General features: G+C 38.7%; 1 protein-coding gene across 1 annotated transcript in view; it reads left to right on the top strand.

Annotated features, from left to right (window-relative positions):
• The window catches only part of LOC122806859 (uroplakin-3b-like), a 157,643-nt gene that overhangs the window by 95,672 nt on the left and 47,917 nt on the right, over positions 1-14,054 (top strand). The window lies entirely within an intron of this gene.

Here is a 14,054-nt window from a genome sequence, read left to right as displayed (position 1 = left end):
TTTGATACATATCAATTCCACCACCGATTTCTTATGCTTTACAGGAAATTGGTCCAGAGAAAGTATAGATTTTTTGAATGTATTGATTGTTAATGATGGCGGTAATATTCTTACTCAGATACACAGGAAAACATGTAGAAAAAACAATTTGTTACATAGGCAAAGAATGCATCTGCCACATGTTTACAGGAACATAGTCAAAGGACAAGGTCTCAGGATTTCTAGACATTCTAACACAGCAGAGAATTGTGAGGCAGTGCTTAAGACATTGGAAAAATATTTTTTTTAATGAGAGCGTATAAAAGGGATGAATGCCGTTTTGTTATTAGATGGCAGTTATATTGATAGAAAGGGAAAACGTAGACCATTTTTTTAAAATAAACATTTAGATACATTGAATAGCGATAGGGGCGAAACATCCATCCATAATAAATGTAGAGTTGTTTTTCCTTACACTTCAAATGATACAGCTGTTAGGGAAGTGGTATCTAAGAATTGGAGGATATTAACGGCTGATGAGAAACTTAAACAAATAGTAGGAGAAACACGTTCTTTTACATATAAGAATAGTAAGCCCTTGAAGTGACTTTTATGCTATGAGAGAGAACATCAAGGAAGGAATCGCAGAGGAAAGGGACTTTTGAATGCAGGCGTTGCAACTTTTGTTCCTGTATGGCCCATTCAAATAGCTTTGTTCATCCTACCACTGAAAGAGTCTATGAGCTTTTTTCTTTATGCTGATTGTAGGACCAGAGATGTACTTTATCTTGCTTTCTGCACAAGATGCCCAGTTTTTTATGTGGGCAAAACTAATCATACATTGCGTGAAAGATTTAGGGGGTATTTGTATGCCATAAATAGGGAGGATAAAAGCAATGCTCTAGCCAAACATGTTCACAGCAAAGGTTTAGGACATAAGTTTTTATTCTTAGTATTAGAAATTTTACACAGAAGTCAATGATTAGGAAACGCTATGTTTAAACAAGCTGTTACCAACAGGATTTCTGAGATTTTACACTCCTCCATACCTTCTACCATTCATTTTATTAGTAGTTTAAATTTTTTCTTAAGTTCTGTGCAAACCTCATAATGAGCCCAGTAACTCCAACCTACTAAATTATGTATACTGTCTGCGCATGTAAAGTGCCATTTGCGCTATTTGTTAACTTACTATTTTTCTCAGTTTTACCCTGTAATATTGTCTGGTGGTATAACTGCTTACTGCAGCTCCATGTAACCATTTATATCTTTTTTTATGCACCTTTCCTCCTAGATATTACCATATAACTACTCTGAAATAAGCTCCAAATAAAACAACAGTTTTCCTGTCCCAGCTACAAATGGCAACTGCCTAGTGCTCTATTAAAATTAAGGTATGTAACTGTCATTAATAACAATATTTTTGGTAAAAGCTGACCAGAAAGCTGGAATTAAAAGCCTTGTCTACTTAGGGAAGCTCAGTGAGCACACTGACATGAATGCCCTGCCATCCCCACCCCCTGACTTGAACCATATCCACCATCCCCATCCACAGTTCTAAAAGTGTCCTGTGTCCTTTTTAAGTTAAATTACTGTATCTGCAATATCCTCTACTGCCTTAACCCCTTCCCATTAATCCTAAAGGGCCCAAAGCAAAAAAGTAGAAAACTATTTCTGCATATACTTCTGTAAATAGCTTAACAGAATTTCCCTCAGTTGGCTTTATACTTACTGACTGTTTCTGCTGGATCCTTCATTTCTGGTGTAGCCCCGCTCCAGTCACCCTCACTGCACCCGAGCTCACTTCGCTCTGTTCCCACCCTCATTCCCACCCACCCCCCCATATAATTTCCTTTATGCCTAACTACTACTTCCATCAAACTCATTCCTTTCCTATACACAAGCTAACTCCCACAGCCTACTATTAACTTACCAAAGATTATCTCACTTACTGTCTATTACCTCTTCCCAAACTCTCAACCCAGCCACTCTAAACTGAACTGTCCATCACCTCTCAACTATAATACCTCTTCCCCTCTTAAAAGATGCCAGTCTCAATCATCTCTGTTCTACTCCTAACTCCACTACTCCCCCTATTCACTATTACAGCACTTCCCACACTCCTAACTCAAATCTATAAAGTCCACACCTACCCTCACTCGCACACTTTGTCTTATCCTCAGCAACCTATAGTCATCTCTGTATCCATCCTTCCAACTAACACATCCTTCCCCAAAATAAAAATGCCTCCCTCCTACCATCTTTCATCTAAAACTAAGGCAATATTCTTTAGCAGCTACCCAGAAAAAAGGAAACCATACTATTTCCCAATGACCCTACTCTTATCAGGCGACATACATCCTAATCCTGGTCCTACTGCTAACTCTTCCACCCCACAAAATACCACCCCCAATTCTAACCAATCATCCGTATCAAACAAACAAATCTCTTTCTATTCTATCAATACTCGAAGTATCCTTAACAAAGTAAGCCAGTTTCATGAATGTGTATCTCATCATACCCCAGACATTATCTCTGTAACAGAAACTTGGCTAAAACCCCCACAATCAAGATAAAGACATTCTCCCTCCTGGATACAACATAGGTTCATAGGTAGGTACTAGGCTATTAGCCCTAGGGCCTATATAAGCCTAGCCAAAAAGGTACCCTGGCTTTTGCCACCCAAGAAAATTATTTTCCTGTGCCCCTGTCGAGCAGAGCCACAGAAGTGATCCCCGGAGTGAATTTCCTATTTCCCATCCAGTCATCAAGATTTTTCTTGAAGAGTGCTAATGGAGGAGCTCTGTTTGACATAGATAGGTAGTCTGTTCCAGAGTATGAGAAGTCTTTGGGACAGGAGTCTATCCCTCCAGCATGTTCTGTTTATTGTGGTGACAAGGTTTAGTTCCCTAGAGCATGTAGCTCGGAGGGATTGGGATTTCTTTAAGTGGAGCATGTCCAACAGCTCTGGGTTTGACATAGCTTTGTATGTTAGGCAGAGATTGCCTCTGAGTAGGCAATATGCGACAGAGTAAAGCTGGAGATTTTTAAGACGGTCTGCATAGGACATCTGTTTGAGGTCAGTAATCCTCTTTGTGAGGTTTCCAGTTGTTGTAGATGTCTTGTGAGGTACATACCAAAAGGGGCATTGTACTCTATAATGGGTCTAATGAGTGATGAGTAGAGGGGAACAATGACCTCTTTTTTTCTGGATGAGAAACCTTTTGTGATGAGGTGAGCCATGTAGAAGGATTTCCTGACCACTGTGCTGATGTGATTATCAAAGGAGAGATTACTGTCCACCTGTGCCCCAAGGTCTCTTATCACACTTTCAGCATTAAGTAGACTACCACTTATGTGGTAGTTCATGGGTACATAGTTTTTACCAAAGGGGATGACAATACACTTTTTGTCATTGAGCTTCAGGCCATGGCTTTGACACCAGGCATCTGTCTCAGTGAGGCCCTTTTGTAGTATGTCCACATCATTAGGAGTTTTGATTATGGCTCCTAGTCTGCAGTCATCTGCAAATTTTGTTAGCCAAAGACCTTCTGTGTTAGCCAGTACTTCAGAGAAGTAGATACCAAACAGGAGCGGACCCAGGGCTGAACCCTGTGGTACTCCACTTGTTACTGGTCTGAAGTTGGATTTGGAGTCTGCTACTTTCACAGTGTGGATTCTGTCCATGAGCCAGTTGGCAACCCATCTTGTGACATAGGGATTTATACCTAGTTTAGTGAGCTTATCTATAATTCCAGAGTGGGGGATGGTGTCAAAAGCCTTGGCGAGATCTAGATAAGCTGTGTGAACCACCTTACCCTCATCTGTGGCTTTGGTGACTGCTTCAAAGAAGTCAGTCAGGTTTAGGAGACATGATCTGCCTTTTGCAAACCCAAATTGGGTAGGGTCCAGAGTTCGGCGATTACCAATGTTTTTGTTTATGAGTTCCATGATGATACGTTCCATGGCCTTGCAGACCAGGTTCGTCAGGCTAATGGGGTGGTAGTTCTCGGGGTCCGTCGTGGCTCTCCCTTTGTGGAGTGGGAAAACCGTCATGGTGCACCATTCAGTGGGCACAAAGCCTGAGGTGAGGCTATGATTGAACATGGTACTTAGGTAGGGTGCCACTTCATTCTGTAGTTGTGTAGAACGCAGCCTGGGATATTGTCAGGTCCCATGGATGCTGTGTTATTGGCTTTGGAGAGTGTGTTTTTTACCTGTGCAGCTGTGATTACAGGAACTTTGCATTCTTCTGGTATAGAGATGGGCCCACTAGGGGGTGAGAGGGGGGTAAAGTTAGCACTGAACCTATCTTCCAGGATGTTGGCAATATCAGTTGGTTCTGTTTATTTACTGCCATTGTGCTGTAACTCAGAGCAGATCTGAGTGTTGCCATTGAGATTCTTGACATAGCTATAGAATGCTTTGTGGTTGTCTTTAGAGTCAGTGGCAATTTTGTTTTTGTAACTAGCTTTGGAGGATTTTATGAAGGATCTCAGCTTCTTACTGAGGTTGACCAGGGAGTTCCTCCAGTCATGGGATTGTACTCTTTCTTGCAACAGTTTCTTTCTTCTGTTGTAAAGTTTATTTATGGCAGAGGACCACCAGATTGGCTTCTTTTTTTTTGGAGGATAGCATCTTGGTTCCATTAGGGATAGCATGATCCATGCACTCATGTAAGTGCTTATAAAGTGCATTTGTGTAGTATTCAGCAGTCGTACCTCTATTGTCCGTCTGCATGGGTGTCATGAAGTTTGCCACTTCTGTCTTAAGAAGTGTGAAGTTGGCTTTGGAGAATTTTTTTACAGTGGTTTCCCTAATTGGGGGTGGGGGCAGGATGTGGATGTCTATGGTGATTAGCTTGTGGTCGGATCTGACCAATGAGGTCTTGACCTCTGGTGTGGAACACCGGTTGCCCATGTTGGTAATGACCAGGTCTAGGATATTGCTGGCCCTGGTGGGTGTGTGAATAAGTTGATCCAAGACGATGGAATTTATGAATTCCAGAAAACGTTGAGCAAAAGAGTTGGTACATGAGTAGTTTTCCTAGTTAATGGTGGGGTAGTTGAAATCACCCATTATTAGGGTGTTGGGTTGTACCCTAATACTTTCCAGTGTATCAATAAATGACGAGTGGGAATCCTGGGGCATGGTCGGGGGTCTATAGCAAGCTACAATTTAGATTGCAGTCTTGCCCAGAGTTAGTTGCACTTGGATAATCTTGGATGCATTATGCTGTGCAACTAGCCTGGAGGTGTGGATATCCTTAATGAATATGGACACATCTCCACCTTTAGTGCTTCATTCCGGGTTAGGTGGCAGAAAGGTGTGGTATGAATTATAGCCTGGTAACACAGGGGTGCTGTCTGGAGCTTTGAACCAGGTCTCTGTCACTGTACAGATGTTGATGTTTTCCATTTTAAGGGGTGCCTCGAGTGAGTGCATTTTTAGGTTTAGACTTCTAACATTGAGTAGCATTACCCTCAGATTTTGCTTGCTTGTACCTCTTACGGTGGTGAATTTGTCATTTGAACCTTGCCTAAAAAAGGCACTATAGGGGTGGCAAGAGCCTTTGCCAGTATCCGGAATCCCAAGGGCAACAGGTGCAGGCCATCTCTGGAAAAGCATTGTGGTCTGTCGATCAGGTCGTCCCAGGCAGACAAAAACTGGATCCCCTTAGAATGATTCCAGAAGCTTAGCCAATTGTAGAAGTCAATCATTTTGTCCTTGTACTGTGGTATAATTCTGGGTGATGGCAGGATGCTACTCAGGGTTAGGGGTCATACCTGCCTGGGCTACAAGATCGGAGAGCTCTTCCATGTCTTTTTTCATGTAGTCCAGGGAGGTACATCTCAGGTCATTCACACCAATATGCACAATGACAGTGTCATATTTTTTGGGTAATTGAAATCATCCAATATTAGGGTATTTGGTAGGACCTTTATGTTTCCCAGTGTTTCATTGACATACTTCGCCAAGACCACTTAAAGAAAAAAGGTGGTGGTGTTGGAATAGTTTACTCTAATAACCTCAGTCTCTCCCATCCTAAGCAAACATTTCCCTCCTTTTCACCTGCTGAAATACTGGCAGCAAACCTTAAACTCAATATCTATAATACCATTACAGTTGTAGCCATATATATTCCACCAGGAGACAACATTCCCCTACTGGAAAATGTACTCTCATATCTCTCCCAAAACATCCCTAATGAAACAATCCTCCTCGGTGACATAAACATTAATTTAGCAGAACCTCAGTAGTTGTAACTCTCAGCATCATATAAATCTCTACAGATTCACGCAACTAATCTCTCAACCTACCCACACTAATAAGTCATGCTCTCCAAGCTCCCTGATAGACTGGATACTAGTTTCAAATCCCTGCAAGTACCATAATCCAGAAACACGACTTGACTCCCTGAGTGATCACTCACCTATAAAAGTGGACAGATATAACACCCATCTCTTGAAACCACACTGACTTATCACCTGCCATAAACTTTCCAACTTTAACCCAGATACATTTAAAACTCTCCTCTCTAGAGTTAACTAGGACTTCCCTATACAGTTCCCACTAGACGAAGCAGAAAAAGCCTTCAACTCAACTTTCCTTAGCATTTTAAATGCTCTAGCCCCACTAAAAAAGTTTGGATAAAAGCAAACATTTCTCCCTGGTTATCTAAAACCACATGTACCCTTATGAAAACCAAAGATAGGGCTTGGAAAAAATGGGTACAATCCAAACGTCCAGCTGACTTGCAAAAATACAAAGAACTTTGTAATCAAACAAAAAAACTCATCAACAATGACAAAAACATTTTCTACTACAGTCCCCCAACAACATTAAAATCTGATCCAAAAAAATTCTGGCATGCTATAAACCAGATACTACATCCTGGGAATCCAGCTTCACCAAGCCCATGTCCTGACAGGTTCCCTGAAGAGACTACCAGTACCTTTAACACTTATTTCATTGAATCTGTTTCCAAACTATTTAACACCAACCCCTCAAACAACACCTCCAAAATCCCTGAACCCTCCCCCCCCTCAACTGATAACTCAGTAAACACCTTCTCTCTCAAACCTGTTCCTACTAACCATATCAAAACTCTACTCTCCAAACTCAAACCATGCTCTGTATTAGCAGACTATGTCCCTTCTTACTTTCTCCAGACTGCAGCACACTCCCTTGCCGTGCCTGTATCTATCCTAATAAATTGCACCATCTCTGAATCTAAAGTTCCATCTATCTGGAAACAGTTCTACATTCTTCCTATTCACAAAGGAGGTAACTCCACAGAAATATCTAAATTCAGACCTGTCACTATCCTCTACCCCCTCTCAAAAATCTTCGAGAAATGTATACAGAAACAAGCAATGCATTAGCTCAGACAAGAAAAACTGCTCACCCCCACTCAGCATGGTTTCTGTTCCAAGCACCAGTACCACCACAGCTCTTTTATCCTTTCACAACACTATTACTCTAGCCAAGATGATCACAAACACATATTGTGCCTATTCCTTGACATCTCAAAGGCTTTTGACACTCTCTCACACTTTTTGCTACTTAAACTCACAGACCTTAATTTCTCTCCTGATACAGTAGCATGGTTCTCCAGCTATCTAACTGATAGGCAGTATTCAGTCAGATGGGACTCTGCACTATCTCCCCCACCTTCAAGTAAAAACTGGTGTCCCCAAGGATCCATTCTTGGACTTCTACTTTTTAATATCTTCACCAACTCATTTACTCCTCTTGTCTTCAGTCTATCATTGTCCGATATGCAAATGACTCTACAGTCATCACTATTGTTGACTCCCTCTCCAAACTCCTATCACCTACCCAGACATCCCTTAACTCAGTTGAGACTTGGCTTAAAAAAACAGATTATCCTCAACCCCCCAAAAAAACAAAATTGCTACTCTTTCTTCCTAAATCTGTTGACCACATCAAATCTTCCTTTTCCATAACGTCCTTAAACAATACCCCTATGTAAGTTGATTCTAGCACAAAACTACGTGGCATCACCATTGATGATCAACTAAAATTTGATCTACACATTAACAACTGCATCATAAAAGCCCATCAGAAGCTAGGACTCCTGTACAGAAATAACAAATTCCTCACCACTGAAGCCAGGCATACTCTTACTCATGCCTATCTCCTATCTTGTCTTACTGTTTCCAAATCCTCACAAATCTGAACTCCTCCCTACTTACCAAATTAGACTCGACCTATCACAAGATAGCCAGATTTGCAGCTTAACAAACATATAAAACTCAGTACTGTCTCTCCCTAACATACCTGAATTGGCTCAAACTACCTCACCTGCTACTCCAATCTCAGCTCCAAATTATACACTCCATTCTATATTAACCATCTTTCTGCCTGGCTCTATCGTCTCTCATCTCCCGTTACTCTCCTACCAGACATCTCTGAAGTGCAATAAAAGACCTATTAAAGGTTCACAAACCAAAATCTAAGATGGGCTGCAACTTATATAGCTACCATCCCTCTATTGCATTGAACAAACTCCCTTATCTTCTATTGCATGGAACAAATTCTCACTAGAAATAAGGAACCTTACACACCCCAAACAATTTAAGCTAGCCACCAAAGACTACTTTAAAAAACACTGGACTTGCCACTGTTCACACCTTCCCTGACCACAATCAGCCTATTTAGTACTGATTAACCAATAGCTGCATGAACAACTTACTTCCTATACTATCTAATAAACTCCTAAACGTAAGCTATACTCTGCCCTTAGAACTCCAGATTAGCATATACGTATCAAACCACTACTACTTACTGCCCATGCTTTAATTGTTACTCATTCTGTTTCACACTAGAACTGTATAATTTGACAATTTCTGTATTGAGGATTGTAGCCCCCTAAATATCTCTTATGTTATTCTAATGTTGAATGTCTCTATTGCTATTGTAATATTTTATATGTACATCTTGGAGCTTTTCTCCCCGGGCCTCCACTGAAAAAGGGCTTGAGCTCAGTTGGACACTCCCACTCAACAAATGTAAAATTTATAAAATATCAAGAATTTGACAAAAAGATCAGAGACCAAATGGATTATTAGGCTACAAACCGATAAATTATTTTGCCTCAATGATAAAATATCAGTCAAGCCGTTTTTAATAGATAGACCTATTATACATTAATATATTAGGTTATTCCTAGTCAAGTCTACAGTAACATGAAACATCTTACAAATAAATAGTTGATTTTTGATAGCATTATACTACCATCTACTGGTTTGAATTTTAAGCAGTAGTAATAGATGCTTTCTTAGAGGTAGTTTTTATGAATGAATGTGTTACCCACATGTTTTAAGCGATGAGTGATCTCAGAGTAATGATTAAATGTTTTATTTTTAATATTGTGTTTTATTGTTTAAATTTTGTCATTCACTGTTAGCAGTTGAATATCTTTTAAATTAGTTGTGCTAGCTTATTGGTTTAAGTTTTAAAGATTGACCAATCATGTTTTTGATTACTACTATATTTAATAGAAGGTTGTTGTGTGATCTCATTGAAGTCTGATGAAGTGCCCGATTTAGGATGTGAAAGCACTTACTTTTTTAATTTACTGTTTTTTATTTGTCTTTTTAATAAATTACGTGTACCTTTGCCGTGTTTTTTACCTCCATGTTTGCTGAAATATTCATTTGAAATATTGTGAGGAACTTCATCCCCTGGGACATCTTTTGTTTTAACTATTAAAATGGCTTGAAACTTTCAGTATCACAGCTTTAAAAGGCATGTAGTGTTGACTCTACATCTCCAAATCTCAAACTTACAGCAAGGATCTAGTCCAAAATATGAATCTTACACATCAGTTACTGGCTTCATTAATTTTCAGCTAAACATACATGGGGAGAATGCTTGCAAAACATTTTTTGAAAAAAAAAAAAACAGGGTTTGCACATGAGCTCTGATATCATGACCTGATCTTGCTTAATGTTTCATGTGTTTGATAAACACTCTACCATGGAACTTCCAATATAGCACAGATAAACTAAAATGCAGGGAAACTGAGCTCCATTAGCTAGGCATAAGAAGTAATAAGGAGAAAAGTCTATCACTAGTAATATTGTTAATTTGGATGTACACAATGACAGAAGGTCTATATGCAGGTAGAAAGCAAATATAATAATAGTAAATAATCATAATAATAATAATAAAGTGAAGAAAGTGGAAAAAGATGGTAGACAGAGAGGACAAAGGCAAAGAATATGATCATGAAAAAAAAAGAGGCATCTCTCCTCACTAATTTCAAAGAAATACAGAAAATGACTGCTAAAATGGAGAATTACATGGGGACACACAAATGAAGGAAGTAACAGAAGTGTTGAATGAACACTTAGATATAATACAGTCATTGATTTGTGAAAATGAAATAATGAAAGACTGAGTAGCAGCAACAGAGGGAAAACCTGACTTAGTGGATGCAACAGCTGTAGATCATGAAGACAGATCCAGGAGAGAAAAAATGTGATTTAATGAAATTGCAAAAGGATTTCAAGGCAGAAATTCCCTAATTCCAATAGGATTTCAAGGCAGAGATTCCCTGAGATTTATGGAGAGAAAGCTAGTGGCTTGGCCTCAACGGAATGAAGAGGAGATAACAATTGAAAGGGTTCACCATACAGAATAGGTCCCAGAGGACGAGGGTTCCTGACTGCCCCTTTCTGTGGGACCTATTCTGTATGATTTTCCATATACCTGCATAAAGAGAAGGTCCTATTTTAATTCAGAAATATTTGTGGAAAGGAATTATGCCCTGCTCACCTAAAAATGCAGCTTGTATTCCAGTGCAGTCTCAATGTAAAGTAAAAGTTTGATGGTGCTACACCCTGAAAGAAGGAGAATTTTATTCTCATGAGGACCAAAGACATTTTCACACTCTCGAAGAGGCACCAAGATAAATGACACCATGTCAAATTCAGCAGTCCAACACAGTGGTCTTAAAAATGATGAGCAACAAATACCAGAGACTAGGTGTAATAGGATATTTTTTTCATTTTTCAAAAAAAAAAAAAAAAAATAGTCACACTAATGTCCAGAGCAGAGCTATTGTAAAAAAAAAACATGATAGGGATATGAGGAATAGTAACACAAGATGAAGCATGCAGATCATGCAGATAAGAGGAGGGGGGGTTAAAGACTAATTTCACATGAATAAGTTATAGACTTAAAGTTTAATGTAGTGTATATGTAGCATTACTAATTTATAGGCTACTTTGTTATAGGGAATATTGTACAGACTTAGAAAGGAAAGCTACATAAGAAGAGAAACACAGGGGGCAAAAAGGGGATCATACCACCAGAAGAAATGGCTGGATGCAACAAGATACTGAAAACAGCTAAAACAGGAATTTCAAAAGGAAAGTGAGATTTGAATGTATAAAGGTTGCCAAAGAAGTGTGTTAAATTGTAAAAAAATAGAAGTAGAAGAGGAGGGGGCAATAAGGAGTATTTAATGAGAACAATGTGACAGTCATTATGGTCCATTGGAAAGGGGGTGTCTGTGGCAGAATTTAGTTAAAAATAAGAATACATAGAACTTAAGAGTAACAGACACAGGCAAAAATTACAAAAAATAGAAATATGTATAAAGGGCATAGAAAGATAAAGACAGAACCTCTATAAAGAGAAGGTGACATTGAACTATTAACAGAGAAAAAAGTTGCCACCCCCAGGAAAATAGCCAGGGTGGTAGAGGTGGATAGTTTAGATTTCAGATGCAAGGAGCAAATATGAATGATATTATTGTTATATCATGATTAAACCCAGACAATATAGTTAGAATAGCTCATAGGAGGTTAACTCTAGCTAGAGGAACAAAACATACTTTGTAAAAGGATTTATCTTCAAGGGGAATGAAGATTAGGGATGAGGGGTTAAGAAACTGGCAGAGAAAAAAAAATCAGTATTATTGTGCTTGAAAGGAATTATTACTGGAAGGAGACCTCCACTGGTAAAATATTGGGCTGAATGTCCCTGAGCCTGAACTAGTTATCATTTAGGTATAATAAATCCAGTACTGGTAGTACAGGAAAAGGCCACAGCATAATGGTTTGTAGGATCAGACAAGGATGATAAATATGAAAACTGCTCCCTGGAAAAAAAGGGAGGAACATAATGTAGTAACAAGGAAGGAAAAGGCACTGAATATAAAAACGGCACAAGAATAGGGATAGATGGGAATTCCAAGACAGCTGTACACTGGTCAACAGCATCACTTCAGGTCTTCCAGTGTAAAAACAGAAACTGAGAAACTGCAGCCAGAGATACTGTCAGTCTGAGTAAAATTCAGTTACTGACTAGTAAGTATACTGCCTAGATGCCTGAAAACAAGAAACTAAGAGAGCCTGAAAGAAAATCATCTAGAAAAGGTGAAGAGAAAACACTGACTGGGAAAATCTTGCAGTTCAGGCTCAGCTTTGGTGCAAGACAAGGCTTCCGGTAATCTACAGGAAAGTCAAATGTGCTCCAAGCAGATTAAAATAAAACACTAAAGGAGTATAACAACTCATAACAAAAGGCTTGAAAAATGGAAGAAGCGTTAAACAGATATTCTGAAGTGCTGAGAAAACTGCAAAAAACTGAAACTGAAGTAAAGAAAAGGCTGAGTATCAGACTGTTCAAGAAGAGATGTTTCAAAAAATGGTAGAATTGGAGTCTGAGATTTTCTACTATACCAGAGACAGTAGGAGGAACAGACTGTATTAATCAAATGAAGGCACAAATAAGCAACTGGACTGGTATTCCACAGCAGGAACTATTAATTGAAATGACACACCATGTGTATGCTCCAAATTTGGCCATGAGAAAGCAGCAAAGACCTTTATTAGCAAGATGCAAATCTACCAGCAGAAAGAGTTGATCCTGACAAAACTGTGGCAAAAAGGCAAAGTATTAAAAGTCGGAGATAGTCGATTATTTGTGGAAAATGATTATTCACTGTACACCAGGCATAAGAGAAACAATTTTACTTCAGTAATCAGGCAATGCCTAAAGGGCACATGTGAGATTCAAGCAGGTATATCTGGCAGTTGTTTGTCTTTCATGCAGGTAAGGCTAAGGAAGAAATGTAAAAGTTTATCTAAAACAATGAGCCTTCAAGCAGAAGGGGACTCTGCTTCTCATTCTTCTTACAGTAAACCACATGGAGAGACTTTGCCAGAAAAATGCTTGAGAGACAGAGAAAAGCACAGGAGTTGGCCAGAAAAATTGGAAACATCATAGAATTGAACCAGAATTTAGAGCTGGGAGATGGAGATGAACAAGAAGAAGAGCAGAAACATGGAAATTAGTGAATAAATGTGAGACTGCAAAGCATCAATCACATCTGTGAAATACTGCTGTATATGAATAAGTAAAAAAAGTAGGCTTTTGTTGACTTTGTTAAACTTTTTCTGGAACTGAAATGCATTTGCCTCACTTTGTGTTACTAATATTTAGAAGGACTCCTTAGGGGAGTGGAGGAGGAAGGAAAAAAGTTAACTCTAAATAAAGCATTTTTTTCTTAACAGTAGTTCAAAGAAACTTTTCACAATGTAAATTGCATATTTTATAATAAAGTATTTTTTAGTTGTTCTTGTATGTGATAAAATTTTTAAAGTAAACAGATGCCTTCTCTTTTTTTTTCTTATTTTTTGGTATTAAGAAGTATAGCCATTACAGTGCAAAAAAAAAGAAGAAAAGCTAGACAAAATCCATGTTTAGGTTAATAGGCTGTAATCTTGATTTGTTGAGGTGTGTGTAAAGTATACAGATCATAATATATGTAGAGATTATATGTTTTTGATTATTTCTGCAGAAGTGAATGTCTGGATTAAGACCCTAGGCTTAATCTAATCAAAAATTTTAAGTAGAAACAAATAAATATGAAAACACTGAATATAATGAAACGTTTTCCTTTAGCAATAAATGTTTCAGCACGTCTTTCAGACTGCAACAGAGGATTTCATTTATCTTTTTTCTCTTTCTGTTTCATGGAGGCAAGTTGATAATAGAGCAGTAAAAGAAAGAAAGCACTGGTTTCTTTGTGGCTA

Source organism: Protopterus annectens, chromosome 7.part0 (genome assembly GCF_019279795.1).
Source record: "Protopterus annectens isolate FY-2018-M chromosome 7.part0, PAN1.0, whole genome shotgun sequence".
Lineage (NCBI taxonomy): Eukaryota > Metazoa > Chordata > Ceratodontiformes > Protopteridae > Protopterus > Protopterus annectens.
The sequence above is the reverse complement of the archived record's forward strand: the minus strand, read 5'-3'. Positions and strand labels throughout refer to the sequence as shown.